At 45.8% G+C, this 13,354-nt stretch overlaps 1 long non-coding RNA gene across 2 annotated transcripts; it reads left to right on the forward strand.

The window, feature by feature from the left end:
- Window positions 1–238: 238 nt before the first annotated feature.
- Window positions 239–13,038, forward strand: LOC148392985 (uncharacterized). 2 transcript variants are annotated; one of them, XR_015860472.1, is made up of 11 exons: window positions 239–2,176; window positions 2,495–4,689; window positions 6,561–6,696; window positions 6,828–6,870; window positions 6,951–7,426; window positions 7,698–7,809; window positions 7,910–9,152; window positions 9,218–10,393; window positions 10,471–10,727; window positions 11,850–11,919; window positions 12,175–13,038. It is a non-coding gene; the product is annotated as an uncharacterized LOC148392985 (long non-coding RNA). The 2 variants fall into 2 exon arrangements; XR_015860471.1 differs by lacking the exons at window positions 239–2,176; window positions 2,495–4,689; window positions 6,561–6,696; ... (4 more) ...; window positions 9,218–10,393; window positions 10,471–10,727 and having other exon boundaries at window positions 10,736–11,919.
- Window positions 13,039–13,354: the final 316 nt, after the last annotated feature.

Below are 13,354 nucleotides of genomic sequence, written 5' to 3' on the forward strand. Positions count from 1 at the left end.
GCTATGTTTGATTATGCGTGGGTTCGATTCCTACCTCAGGCTAGTTACAACCCAACTTAATTTTGCATCTCTTATTATTCATTTGTATTTCATAAATATGTCCTTGTATTCATCTTTACATTTTTTTTTTACTAAAAAAAGCTTACTATAGATGGTCATTTTTATTTAAAAAAAAAAAAAGCCTTACTATACAAGGTAAAAACATTTTACTAAAAAAAAGCCTTGCATGGTGTTTTTTGTTTTGATTTGTTTTTCTACTAAAAAGCCATGGTTATTTTTATTTTTTTACTAAAAAAAAGGCCTTATAATACATGGTCAGTTTTTTATGAAAAAAAAAAAGCCTTACTATACATGGTCATTTTTTATGGAAAAAAAAATCTTTGCTATACATGGTAATTTTTTTTTTTTATTAAAAATAAGCCTTACTATACATGGTCATTTTAAGAAAAAAAAAAAGTACTATAATTACCATGCATAACAACAAGGGGAGGAGGGGGCCATTTAAAATGTTCCCTTGTGGGCAACTCTTGGACGTCGGGACGCTCAATTAAAAAAAAAAAAAACGAAACAGAACTAGGCTGTGGGCCTGAAGCTATTAGCCGCGCCGCTTGCTACACAGGCGTTAATTGCAACATTGCCCTGTAAAGTTCGGGAAGGCTTGTTTTGTAAACAGCCTTGTTTGGAAAGGGATTGGAAACACCTGTAAGGAAAACTAGTAACTAGTAAGATAATTCAGCGTGCAAATGTCTTACTCATGACATTTTTTTTCCACTGCTGTCACACATTTCTGCACACAACGTTGGCATACTACTAGCACAACAACATACTAGTGTGGTTTAGGCTACTAGTACACAGGAATTTACTAGTAAGGTTTAACTCCGAAATGTTGGATATTCTGTTCACTCACTAATCCTCCTTTCCTAACCATCTGGAAAATGTCTCCAGATGCTCATGATTCTTTATCTTCAAGAGGATGAGAGCAAAAAAAAAAAAACCTTGAGCAACGAGAGCGAGTTAAAGTCCTGATTTGTTCCATCTCCCGCGCGGGTAAAACCGCAGCCCGGCTCATTAGATTCACAATCCATAACCTTTTACTAGCGCCTGCAATTTATTTCCATTTTATTTGCACTATTTTCAATTTGTCAACATGCACCCCTTTGGACTCCGCTGAGTGGGCAGAAAAGCGAAACAACGCGACTGCGATACGCGTATACGTCGGCCTGGCAAAGCGACCTGACTTTCTTTGGCTGCTATCAAAATGGCTGAGATGCTTGTGGCTTTGTGATTAGGCTCTTGCGAGAACCGCAGGCGGCCCAGCCAAGAAAGCAGCCTGGGCAACAACAACGTGGGCATATTAGTCATTATCTCAAGACAAAATGTCCATCATTTTGTGTGCGAGCCATTTTTGCAGGCAATGAGGGCTTCAGAAAAATGTCAACATCTTTGCTAATCATACATGCGTTTGTGTTAGCATTAAGCTAGCGGAACGTGTAACCTGTTTATTTTTTAATCAACTTTAACTGAGAATGACATTAAACAGCTCCAGGCTTCTTAGTTTTGAAAATGTAGCCGCTATACTGTTTGATTCATCCAATTCCCGATATTTGTGTGACAATGAAGGGCAAGCATCGATTGTCAGATGGCTTTGACTCCTCTGTGACCAGTGAACCTTGCTTGTCAAGCAGCAGTTAAACAAAAAAAAAGAAAAGGAGCCCATCTGTCCGGCAAACGCTTCCATATGGGCGTAAAGAGAGGGCCGCATTCTTGTGGAAATGAAAGCTCGTCCTTTCATCTGAGAGACATAATCAATAAATGATAAGGGTCGTGTCCGCCGGACCTAAGCACTAGTTTGAAGATAACTTAAGACAAGATTAGCGATGAGATGGTTCGGGGGGGTTATGTGGGATTAAAGTGACTCCGCACGCACCGAGGACCCCCGAGTCTCTGGCCGGGTAATCACGGGGCTCCTATCGGCTCTTGTGATCACTTCCTGCTGACTTAGCTCGCGCGCATTTAACCGTCGCTTGTTTTATCTGGAAGGAATGCTAATCAGGCTTGTACAGGAGCCAGCGCTTGCCCGACATCGCCAAATGACGCCATGTGGTCAGTTTCAAAGCGGACTACGGATGCCTTCGCGAGGACTGCAATGCAAAACTGAACCAAGAGAGAAAGTCGTGTGAGTATTTCGTCCAACAAACTCATTCACTACCATTGATGGCTTTTGACGTCAAAGATCCATTCTAACTGGGCTAGCAGTGAATGAGTTAATATCCAGTACAAGGTTCGTGCACAAAGACACAAGAACTACTAGTCTGTACCATTCACATCTGAAAGTCCCCATCCAATTCTTTGGAACACGAAATAAACCATCTTCTGTTTGGAATGTGCTGAATTGGACCAATACTATCATTCATTAACTGTGATTACGATTATGTGATAAATCAAGTAATATTATTTTGGACTTTGACTTTTGTCCTTTTTGTCTTGGTGTCAGCCAGGGATAAAGTCTATAATCCGACGTTTCCCACCCACAACGGCGGAGGAACACACACAGCGCCCATAACCTCAACAGAGGCTTTCTTCTGCTTCTGCGGCTATCGGGTGTTTCCAATCATCAAACACAGACGGCCAGAGCACGCCGAGCGGTTCCATCTTCACTTCTAGCAGTGGGAAAGGAACAGAGATGTGATTCAAGATGTCCTACTGTCTTTGTCTTTCCCTGGTCCAATTGTCAACAAATGCCTTTTACAGCTCTTAATTTGTATTTACAACATTGACTTTAAAGTTAACGACTCTCAAGGGGGGGTAGAACTGAAACAAAACAAAAAAAGGACACGATTATTCCTTCTATCCACTTTAAAGAGATGTGAACTTGACCACTGTCCATTTGCATTCGGTGGGTGTTTCCTTTCGTCGCCTCATTTAGACGCTCCTCAGATGACGGCGTGAACAAATCAACATTTAGATGGTGTACTAATGCGTCTCTGAAGATAAAGTACCTTTGATATGGTCTTCCCCCCCAGACTCGCACTGTCCCCAGCTTAAGACAATCCCAAAGCCATTTGCCCCCCAGGGGAGATCAAAGGTGCGGACCACCTCCTAGGAGATCCCACCTTTGGAAAAGTGGCCACGCACAAATGAGATTGGAGGCCATTTTCCTTTGGTGGGGTTGAAGTGTTTTTGAAAGGAGGGACAACACAAGAGGGACATTAAAGACTTTTGGGTGATGAAGGCCACGCGCCGGGTCGGAGGGAGTAAAGGGGGGTTGCAAGAAGGTATCGCAAATCGGTTTTTATTTCAAGAATGCATTACATTTATTCCCGACATTTTCTACGAAGCACCACTGATCTTTTGGCAGTAAGAAAGTGATTTGGTAAACATAGCTCAATGGATGCCCCCCAGCTCCACCACTAGGAGATATTTATTTCTTCATGTCTCGCGGGAGGAACGCCAGACTCATCTCCTGTGCAGGATTCCTTCCAAAAATTCACGAGTATTTCCTGCCACTCCCGATAAGAGACAACGGCTTCTCGTATCCAGCGACGCCATTTCTCCTCAAGCAGCTGTTCCTCAGCGACTGTGACTTCATGGCACGTCTCTAATGTTGTATAAGAACATGAGTGAATAGTCGCTCACAGTCCGTGGTCCTTTTCCACCGTTTATTTTCCTCCTTTGAGAACTTTGTAAATAATGAGTAAATTATATGTGTCAAGCGGCTTTGCGCAATGTGGTTGCGGCCGAGGCAGACTTTACACAGCAGCCAGGAGCTGAGCCAGCTCTGGCCGCTGTCCGAGCCCCCCGCGGGCCGCCAGCAGCCGGCTCCCCGACCCACCATAATGAAGCGTAGGCATTTTTTTTTTCATTAAACCCCCCCACACACACATACACCAACACTGCACTCCCTGCCCGTCTGGCGTTGAATATTGGGACGATTTTGGATAAACAAAGCGCATATTGTTTATTTGGGCAGCTGGGAAAGCATGGAATGGGAAGTGGCCAATGCACCTGAAGGATGCAGGTGTCGGAGAAAGGGAGCAGCAGAGGGAGTAACCAAGTATAAATACTATATGGCTATTGTCTTTGAGTGTTTTTTTTTTGTTTTTTTTTTTTGGTACATGTTAATCCAAATTCAAAAACTTGCATGCAAAAAAACGGTTCATATACGAGCTTTGGCTCATGTACATAAATTCATTTAGCACTACCTGTTACGAGTGGTGGCTGGTGAGTGAACGATTCGGTCAAAAGGACGAATTCTTTTCAGTGAACGAATCACTTCCTCAACCAGTAGGTGTCGGTAATGCTCATTGAAGCTGGTACCACCTTGCCATAAAGCAAAATGAAGAAGAAAATGACATAACTTCCGGTTCACGGACGAGTCGTGAATTGTGTTTCCCGGTCACCAACCGAATGGATCTGTGAGTGAACGAGTCAGTGAGTGATTTGCATTTCCAGTTCATCGCGAGAAGGGATCAGTGAGGGAACCAATCCTGACTTTCCCGTTCGCGAACGAGTCAATGGGTGAACCTCCTTCCCGTGCATCAGCGGATCAGTCAGTGAACTATGTAAACCAGAATGTAGATTTACGATTTGCCAAGGAAAGAAAGAACCACTCACCAAGCTAATGGCTAACTTTATTGCATGAAGGGATGCGCCGTTATGCAACAACGGGGAGATTATGCTTCTCTTTGGGTAATCTTGATTTTATCACACTCATCGTAGTTTTTAAATAATGTGTACGCATATATACGCCTAAATATATCTACTGCAATTTCACATTAGATTGCTGGTTTGAAATCTACTTTTATTATAATTTTAATAAACATTCAAACCTGTTACAACTTGTCTGGTGTTTTTTTCCCCTTGTTTTTATATTTCAAATGCACATTCTTGACACGTACAAAAAATGCATAAAGTTATTAGGTACACCTGAAAATGGCGGTGTACCTAATGGAGTCTCTGAGTGACGTCACAGATCAAACAGCCAATCACGAGGTGAGGGCGAGTGTACCACTTTTCACTTTTACTTAAGCTTTTTCCCTAATGAAGTGGCCTGTGATTAGGTACACTACACGAGGTAAAAAAAAATAAATGAACAGTGTGCATGTAAGTCAACATATACAAAGCGAGGTTCCAATTCTAAAAGCACATTAAGATATGTGCTCACACCTGGGCTCGAACTAAGTTCCTACAAAGCCAGATACCGTGTCTTTAACCAGTCAACTATTTTTTGGTCACTTTCACGTTCCGCAGGAGCTAAAAGTTTTCCCGCAGGTGCACTTAACGAGGGAATCACACGGACACTCCATTAGGTACACCGCCCTTTTCAAGTGTACCTAATAACAGGCCACTTTATGAGGGAAATATCATGGTCAAAGGTCACAGGTGTCAAGCTCTAATCCTCGGGGCCGCGTTCCAACATGTTTCCCAAGATTCCCTCGTTAAGTGCAGGTGCGTGAAAAGTCGTGTCATCGTGTTTGTCGTATTATCGTGTGTGTGTGTGTGTGTGTGTGTATCACTACTGCAGTGTAGTGTTGGCTCGTGAGTGAACGATGGGTTCAAAAGAACGATAGTCCGAAGCAACCCTTTCCACAGTAGTCACCATGACAGGCGACCACCCTCGTTAAGTGCAGGTGCGTGAAAAGTCGTGTTATCGTGTTTGTTGTATCGTGTGTGTGTGTGTGTGTATCAGGGTTTGTGTTAGGCTTGCTCTCGCTTTTGCTGTGCTTAGGGTTAGGCTTGCTTATGCAACCAAATCACCTCAGTTGTTTATCACTTCCTCTGATATTTTTGAACTTACCGTAATTTTCGGACTGTAAGTCGCACCGGAGTATAAGTGAGCAGCAGGGGGGGGCCCCATTTCAACCCCTTCCACTGAGTGCCAAGCAGGGAAGAAATGGGTACCATTGTTATAGTCACTGGTATGACTCGGCCGGGGTTTGAACCCACAACCTCCCAGTCTCAGGGCGGACACTCTCCTCTTAGGCCACTGAGCTGGTAAACACTTGTGTCGTAGTATAACACTTATAGTCGTTTTTAAATAACGTGTATACCTATATACGCCTAAATATTGTTATCCAATATATCTACTGCAATTTCACATTACATTGCTGGTTTGAAATTTGCTTTTGATATTATTATTTTTAATAAACATTTATGTTAAAACGTGTCTGGCGTCTTATTCCTTGTTTTTATATTCGCCAATTAAAACATAAAAATCAGACATTTTATATGACAATATGTGTAGGTACACTACACGAGGTTAAAAAAAAGAGAATAAATAAAGGGTTAATTGCACAACAAAAGCACGTTTACAAATATACAATACAAATATACTCGATACAAATATTTTCATTTGATTGAAGGCAATGGCGTTAACCAGTCGACCAGAGCCTGCTCGGGAACCAAAGGAGATTTGGTCATATTGATAGGGTATCCTCCATCCAAACATGTTCGGTGTTGAAAGTTTCAACGGATAGTCCGAAGCAAGCCTTTCCACAGTAGTCACCATGACAGGCGACCACCTGGTGGCGTCAGTGTGCCGAGCGCCGTTGGACGATCAGGAGAAGAAGATTTGAATCGACGGATGTGACGTCAGGGCTTTAGGTCAATTGAAGACAGGTGTGCTCGCTCAAGGGGAGTTATCATATGCAGGTGCCACCGAGCGCGGGCCGGCGGCGGCGGCGGACGGTTTCTCAGGTAAGCGAGCATGCTAGCAAATGTTTGTCGTCTCCTACCGTTTTTCACGACGGACGCCGTGTTTGTTGCACGATTGGCACGCTTTGTTGCCTTTTCTCACAAGCCGTTTTGTTTTGTTTTGTTTGTCGCAGGATTGTCGTACTCGTTACTCGGCCGCGACACGTCCACCTGGAGGTAAATTGTAGGCCGCAGGCCATTTAGCCCGTGAGCAAATGTTTGCAGTTTCTTACGATGCCATTTATTATTTCTTGCAGGATTTTCGCTGTCTAGGGAGTGCTTGAGGTTTCGGCATGGCACGGCACGGCACGCCACAATCCACTTTGCGTCGCGTCGCGTCGTTGCGCGTTTTGGTGGTATTTTAAATGTCTTTCGCGGTTGTTTTTCTAATGCTGGCCAGCATTTTTTCATTCGTATGTCTATAGAAGGTTCGTAAATGACGCCGCCGATAAGCGCGCGTTTGTCTGACTATAGGAAATGTTAGTTTGACTCTAGTCAACTAAACCATTTTTTAATTATTTTATATGATGCGTGTGCCATTTCCGTGTCATGCAAACTGGTGAATGCAAACTGGTGAATGCAACGTATATGTTACGTCATGTCCAAATCGGACCAAATCCATTCAAAGATGGCGCCCGCCCGCTCGTTCCGTTACGCAACAAACATTTGCGCGGGTTATTTTCTCCCGTTTTGGACGCCACGCCGCCAACCTGGATCATCTGTCCAATGTGAGGTGAGTTGTAGATGATGAAATTAAAATATGAATTATAATCTTGAATAATTCTTGTCATGATTATATATATTTTTCAAATGTAAAACTACTTAGAATGTATCAAATTAAAATATTAACTATAATTTTGATAGATTATCGTAACTTACTACAATATAATATTTTTTTTCAAATGTAAAACTCCTAGTATGTATAATTGTTGGTAAAAAAATCATGCCATTGGCACTCTACTCAATGTCTATTTTTGTTGCAATAATTTGCTTGTCTTTTGTAGCACTAAAACAGGCCGCCCAGCCAGCATCCTTCTATACAAAGCAAGCAGGAGGCTCTTGAAGGAGCCCTTTCAGTGATGTTGAGGACACTGAGGAAGAGTAGTCCTAAATCAGGTGAAAACCTGTTTTTGTCAAGTTTCAGCTTCCCAACACACAATGGTTGTCGAGTTTTAGCTTCCCAGCACACAATTAATGTCTGTCTGTGTTTTTGTAGGCTGCAAGAGGAGCCGAATGGAATAAGTATACAATTCCGCATGAAAAGGCGCAATGGCCTATCCAAAGGCGCAATGGCCTGTCCAAAGGCGCAATGGCCTGTCCAAAGGCGCAATGGCCTGTCCAAAGGAGCAATGGCCTGTCCAAAGGCGCAATGGCCTGTCCAAAGGCGCAATGGCCTGTCCAAAGGCGCAATGGCCTGTCCAAAGGCGCAATGGCCTGTCCAAAGGCGCAGTGGCCTGTCCAAAGGAGCAGTGGCCTGTCCAAAGGCGCAGTGGCCTATCCAAAGGCGCAGTGGCCTATCCAAAGGCGCAGTGGCCTATCCAAAGGCGCAGTGGCCTATCCAAAGGCTCAGTGGCCTATCCAAAGGAGCAATGCCATATCCATAGGAGCAATGCCATATCCATAGGAGCAATGCCATATCCATAGGAGCAATGCCATATCCATAGGAGCAATGCCATATCAAGTCAAGAATCAAGCAGCACGCTGCAAAAGTCAACATGTGCAGATCATGTGCCCAGGAGGGGGCAGTGTGGTTGCCTTTGGTTATGGGTGCACGACGGAAAGGTTGCAGGTGTGGACAGCGTTTGGGGGTCTGACGGTTGGTCTTGCTTAAGAGGTTGTGGCTTATCTGGATCCAGCGGTGTCTTGTGCTTGGTTGCCATTGACGGCTCACTTGGGGGAGGACGTGGTGACTTGGATGGAGACAAAACAGAATTTTGACGCGGAGCCCAATGTCCAAGCTTGCCATATGACTTGTACCATTTTGTCTTTTTCTAACCTGCCACTGTCGTGCTCGCTGCGTTCTTTGTTCTCCCCCAATCAGTGTAGGGCGGCGTTGGAGCGAGCCGATCCCGAATGCCCAATTTTGCAATTTGACTCGTACCATTTTGGCTTTTTCTAACCTGCCACTGTTGCACTTCATCTAACCCTAACCTACCACCGCTGTGGTACTTGCGTTCTTTGTTCTCCCCTAGGTGTAGGACAGCATTGGAGCGAGACAGTAGCATTTAGTCTTTTTCTAACCTACCGCTGTCGTGCTTAATCTAAGCTGTGTGTCCTTTGTTCTCTAGGTGAGGGGGCAGTGTTTGGGCGAGCCGGTCCACGAGGAAGACGTAATGATGCGAGCAGCGCCCAACTCATTGCATGTTCTGCCATTTGCAGGCCGGCCGCGAAAGGGGGGGGGCGAACGGCCCGATCCGACCGGGCGATGCTCACCAATCGTAGCTAGCCGCTGTGATCAAGTAAGCAAGTGACCGACAACTTGGGGTGCTGTTTGTGTTTCTAACATTTGTTTCTCTTTCTGAAGATGGCGACCGGGATGTGACACGATCTGATCAGAGGTGACCGGACCGCTGTGGCATTGCTCTGAAGTCGCCGAGTTTAGGGAGACCCGCTTCCCTGGAGGCGTCGACCTGCGCAGCTTCAACGTGTGAAATGGATTTTTTTATTTTTTTTTTATTTTTAAATTACACCAGCGGTGTCCCAATGTCTGCTTGAGGGCTGCATACTGAAACAAATTCAGAATTCTTTGACGCAAATTCATTAAATCAATCACGAAATTTTGCCATTGATATTTAGTCCTACAAAGCAGTGTCGTGTTCAGTCGTGTGGTGTGTTGATCAAGTTGCCCCGAGGCTGCCATTTGGACACCAATGGTGACGTGTGTAGGGCTGCACGTGTATTGGAAAACTGCCATATGGTGGTCTAGGTTATTGACGTGCACTTTAAGACAGCAAAATTTTTTTTTTTTTCATGTCTCAAATGAAACATGCTTTCTTGCCTAACTATTTGTAATGAGTTAAGACGATAAGTCATTGATGTAAGATAGTTAACTCATCTAACTGATCTCATTGCGATCAAATAGTTAACCTCCATCCAAGAATTTTGCACAACTTGCCTCAATGCAGTGGTCTGGCCCAATACTGCCATATCATTGATTTTCCAAAATGTTGTGCAGCCCTCATTGAGTGCCAAACGCGCAGCGACGGCAAGCGCAAGCGACCGCGCAGCGACTGCAAGCGCAAGCGACCGCGCAGCGACGGCAAGCGACCGCGCAGCGACTGCAAGCGCAAGCGACCGCGCAGCGACTGCAAGCGCAAGCGACCGCGCAGCGACTGCAAGCGACCGCGCAGCGACTGCAAGCGCAAGCGACTGCAAGCGCAAGCGACTGCAAGCGCAAGCGACCGCGCAGCGACGGCAAGCGCAAGCGACTTCAAGCGCAAGCGACCGCGCAAGCGACCGCGCAAGCGACCGCGCAGCGACGGCAAGCGCAAGCGACGGCAAGCGCAAGCGACCGCGCAGCGAGACTTTTGTGCTTGTCTTGCAAGGTGGAAGAGACGATGTATGAAACAAAGAGCCGGTGGACGGAGGCCACCAGACCCGCGATTGGTGAGCGGGGTGCAAAGGAAGGAATCACCCAAAGAAAGCAGTCGCCAAGTGTTGAAGAGGAGCCTGATGTATGACTGGCCAAGGCTGGCCGGAGGTGGTGGTGACATGGCAATCCAATATGCAACACACTTGTTAGTTTTAATTTGATTTCCTTATTTGTCTGCCGTTCAGGGTTGCCGGGGCGGCGGATGGGACGAGCGCCAGCCTGCACCGAGATGGACTGGGCTGCACCCACAAGACCAGGGAGGGGGCAGGTCATGAGTACGTTGACAGAAGTGAGCCGCATGCAACTGAGTGACGTTTGTCTTTTTGCACTTGTGCGAGGCGGAAGCTGAGTCCAACACCGGCCGGAGCAGACCCGGACCTTGGCCTGTGACGAGCGGCCCACACGAGACTGATGGGTGCAGATGCAGCCAGCGTTTCGGGGAGTATGACTTTGGTTTTTCTTTTGTGCTTTCCCTACCACTGTCTAGTTGAATAAGGTAACTAGTAGCACGCACGGGCATTTGGGTTGCTGTGACCCTCTAGATACGAATCGGCAAAGTAGAAACCCCCTCCCTGCTTTCCTCCCCCTCCCTCCCCTCCCTCGCTCACTCTCTTTCTCCAACGCGGCCGGCAGTACCTGCATGGCCTGGTGCACTCAGGGTGGAACGTGCACAGCAAAAGCAAGCCTAAGCCTAACACAAACCCTAACCCTAACCACAGCAAGAGCAAGCCTAACCCTAAGCCTCAGCACAGCAAAAGCAAGCCTAAGCCTAACACAAACCCTAACCCTAACCACGGCAAGAGCAAGCCTAACCCTAAGCCTCAGCACAGCAAAAGCAAGCCTAAGCCCAACACAAACCCTAACCCTAACCACAGGAAGAGCAAGCCTAACCCTAAGCCTCAGCACAGCAAAAGCAAGCCTAAGCCTAACACAAACCCTAACCCTAACCACAGCAAGAGCAAGCCTAACCCTAAGCCTCAGCACAGCAAAAGCAAGCCTAAGCCTAACACAAACCCTAACCCTAACCACAGCAAGAGCAAGCCTAACCCTAAGCCTCAGCACAGCAAAAGCAAGCCTAAGCCTAACACAAACCCTAACCACAGCAAGAGCAAGCCTAACCCTAAACCTCAGCACAGCAAAAGCGTGTGGAATACCAGGGTATAATGTCTGCCAGACTGGGTCCCAGTGTCGTCGACGGTGTCGAGGACAAGGAGATTCTCCGTGACGCTCTCTGTGAAGTCACGTTTTCCTCTTTTTTTTTTCCACTCGGGGCCAAGCCAGCTCTACTCAGGGGGAACTGGCCGGTTGCGCTTAAGTGCGCACCAAAGTCTCTTCTCATCTTCTCTCGCTCCCTCCCTCCCTCCCTCCCTCCCTCCCTCCCTTTTTGTAAGGGGTTAAACATTTCATAACCCGGATTGCTCCAATGCGGGAGGGCCGTATGAGACATGCGCCAGCCCGTGCGTGCCGCTAGTTACCTGATTCAAACTTACCTTAGTCTAGGTTGGGGGGGTGCTAGTGGAATTTTTCCCCTTGCCAAAACCAACACAATATGTCTGCCTTTCAGGATTGCTGGGGCACTGGATCGGACGAGTGCCTGCACAGAGAGGGACTGGACAGGACCGCGGGACCAGAGGGTAATAATAAAAAACTTTATTTGTAGAGCACCTTTCATACAAGAAATGCAGCTCAAAGCACTTTACGACAAAGAAAGAAATGATAAGCATTGAATTCTTCATATAGGAACAGACATAAAAAGAAAACAAAAACATTCATGTGTGCATACGCTATTAATAAAGGGAGCTTAAAATAGGAGCAAGCTTTAATAGACAGGTAATGAGTACGTCCACAGAAGTGAACCGCATGCAACAGAGCCGTTTTTCTTTTTGCAGTGGCACGAGGCGGAGGATGGGTCCAAACGTCGAATACCGGCCGGGGGGGAGCCAACCTTCGCCCGTGATGAGCGGCCGACACGAGACGGACGGGTGCGGATGCGGCGAGGGCAAAGCGCCCAGCCAGCATTTAAGGAGAGTATGACTGCGTTTTTTCTTTTGTCCTTTCTTTCCTTCCCTCCCTCCCTCCACTTTTTCACTGGGTGTGCACACTGGCTATCTGCATGATGCCGCTTTCTTTCTCTCTCAGCGCCGCGTCATTTTGCAATATTGTTGTTTTACTGTTGTTTTTTTTTAATCATGAAATGAACTGTTTGTACTGTAATTGTGTGTGTGTGTACCACTGAACTGCAATTAAACTGTGAACTGAATTCAAGTGGTCCATTTTAAACATTGGCATTGGCAGTCTATCGTGCATACAAACTGGAATCATTTGAGACATTCTCAATGAAAAGACAATTGTAAAGTTAGGCTGAAACAAAATTGACTTAAATATGCAGTGTCAGGGTTTTTATTTATTTTTTTAACTACACAAAGAAAAGCTGCATGCATTCTAAATTGTTGACAAAAGCCAAGTAGCCAGACACCCATAGATTCAAACGACAAGTGTACAAATGGTCTCTGTTGCGATCAGTAAGTCATCTTTGGCAACCCTGCTTTAAAATGGCCACCGAACTCAGAATCTTGCAGAATGTTGGTACATTTTTCTGTACGAGTAAAAGCTGTTTTAATGTGGTCAGTGCCATTTTCCGTTTTGTTTTGAATCGTCATGCATCATGTGGGCATTCTTGTGAATAAAATCAACAGTGGTGTGTTTGCTTCCTGTTGGTGGTCTTGTAAATAAAGTCAACTTTGGTGTCATCATTCGCGATGTGCCTCAATCGATGGTGCATCTCTTGAATGTGAAACTTCTTGCATGTTTTGTTGCAGGGCTTGCCGTCCCCATTGGCTGTCTGACTACAAAGAAGGCTGCTGCTGTCCAGTCCAGGTTGCTGCTATAGTCAATTGAATGTATAAACACAGCGTGTAACTTCCAGGACCTTAGCTTTCAATTCAAAGCAGTTGCGTAACTACACCGCCAGCCTCGATACATGTACTGTGTGGTACCACCCAGTTCAGAGTGAAGTAAAGGCCAGAGTGTTCTTATTCATACCGGCATCCTTATGAAATTGACCATATC

Source organism: Syngnathus floridae, chromosome 9, assembly GCF_059516105.1.
Source record: "Syngnathus floridae isolate MCC-2025c chromosome 9, RoL_Sflo_1.0, whole genome shotgun sequence".
Lineage (NCBI taxonomy): Eukaryota > Metazoa > Chordata > Actinopteri > Syngnathiformes > Syngnathidae > Syngnathus > Syngnathus floridae.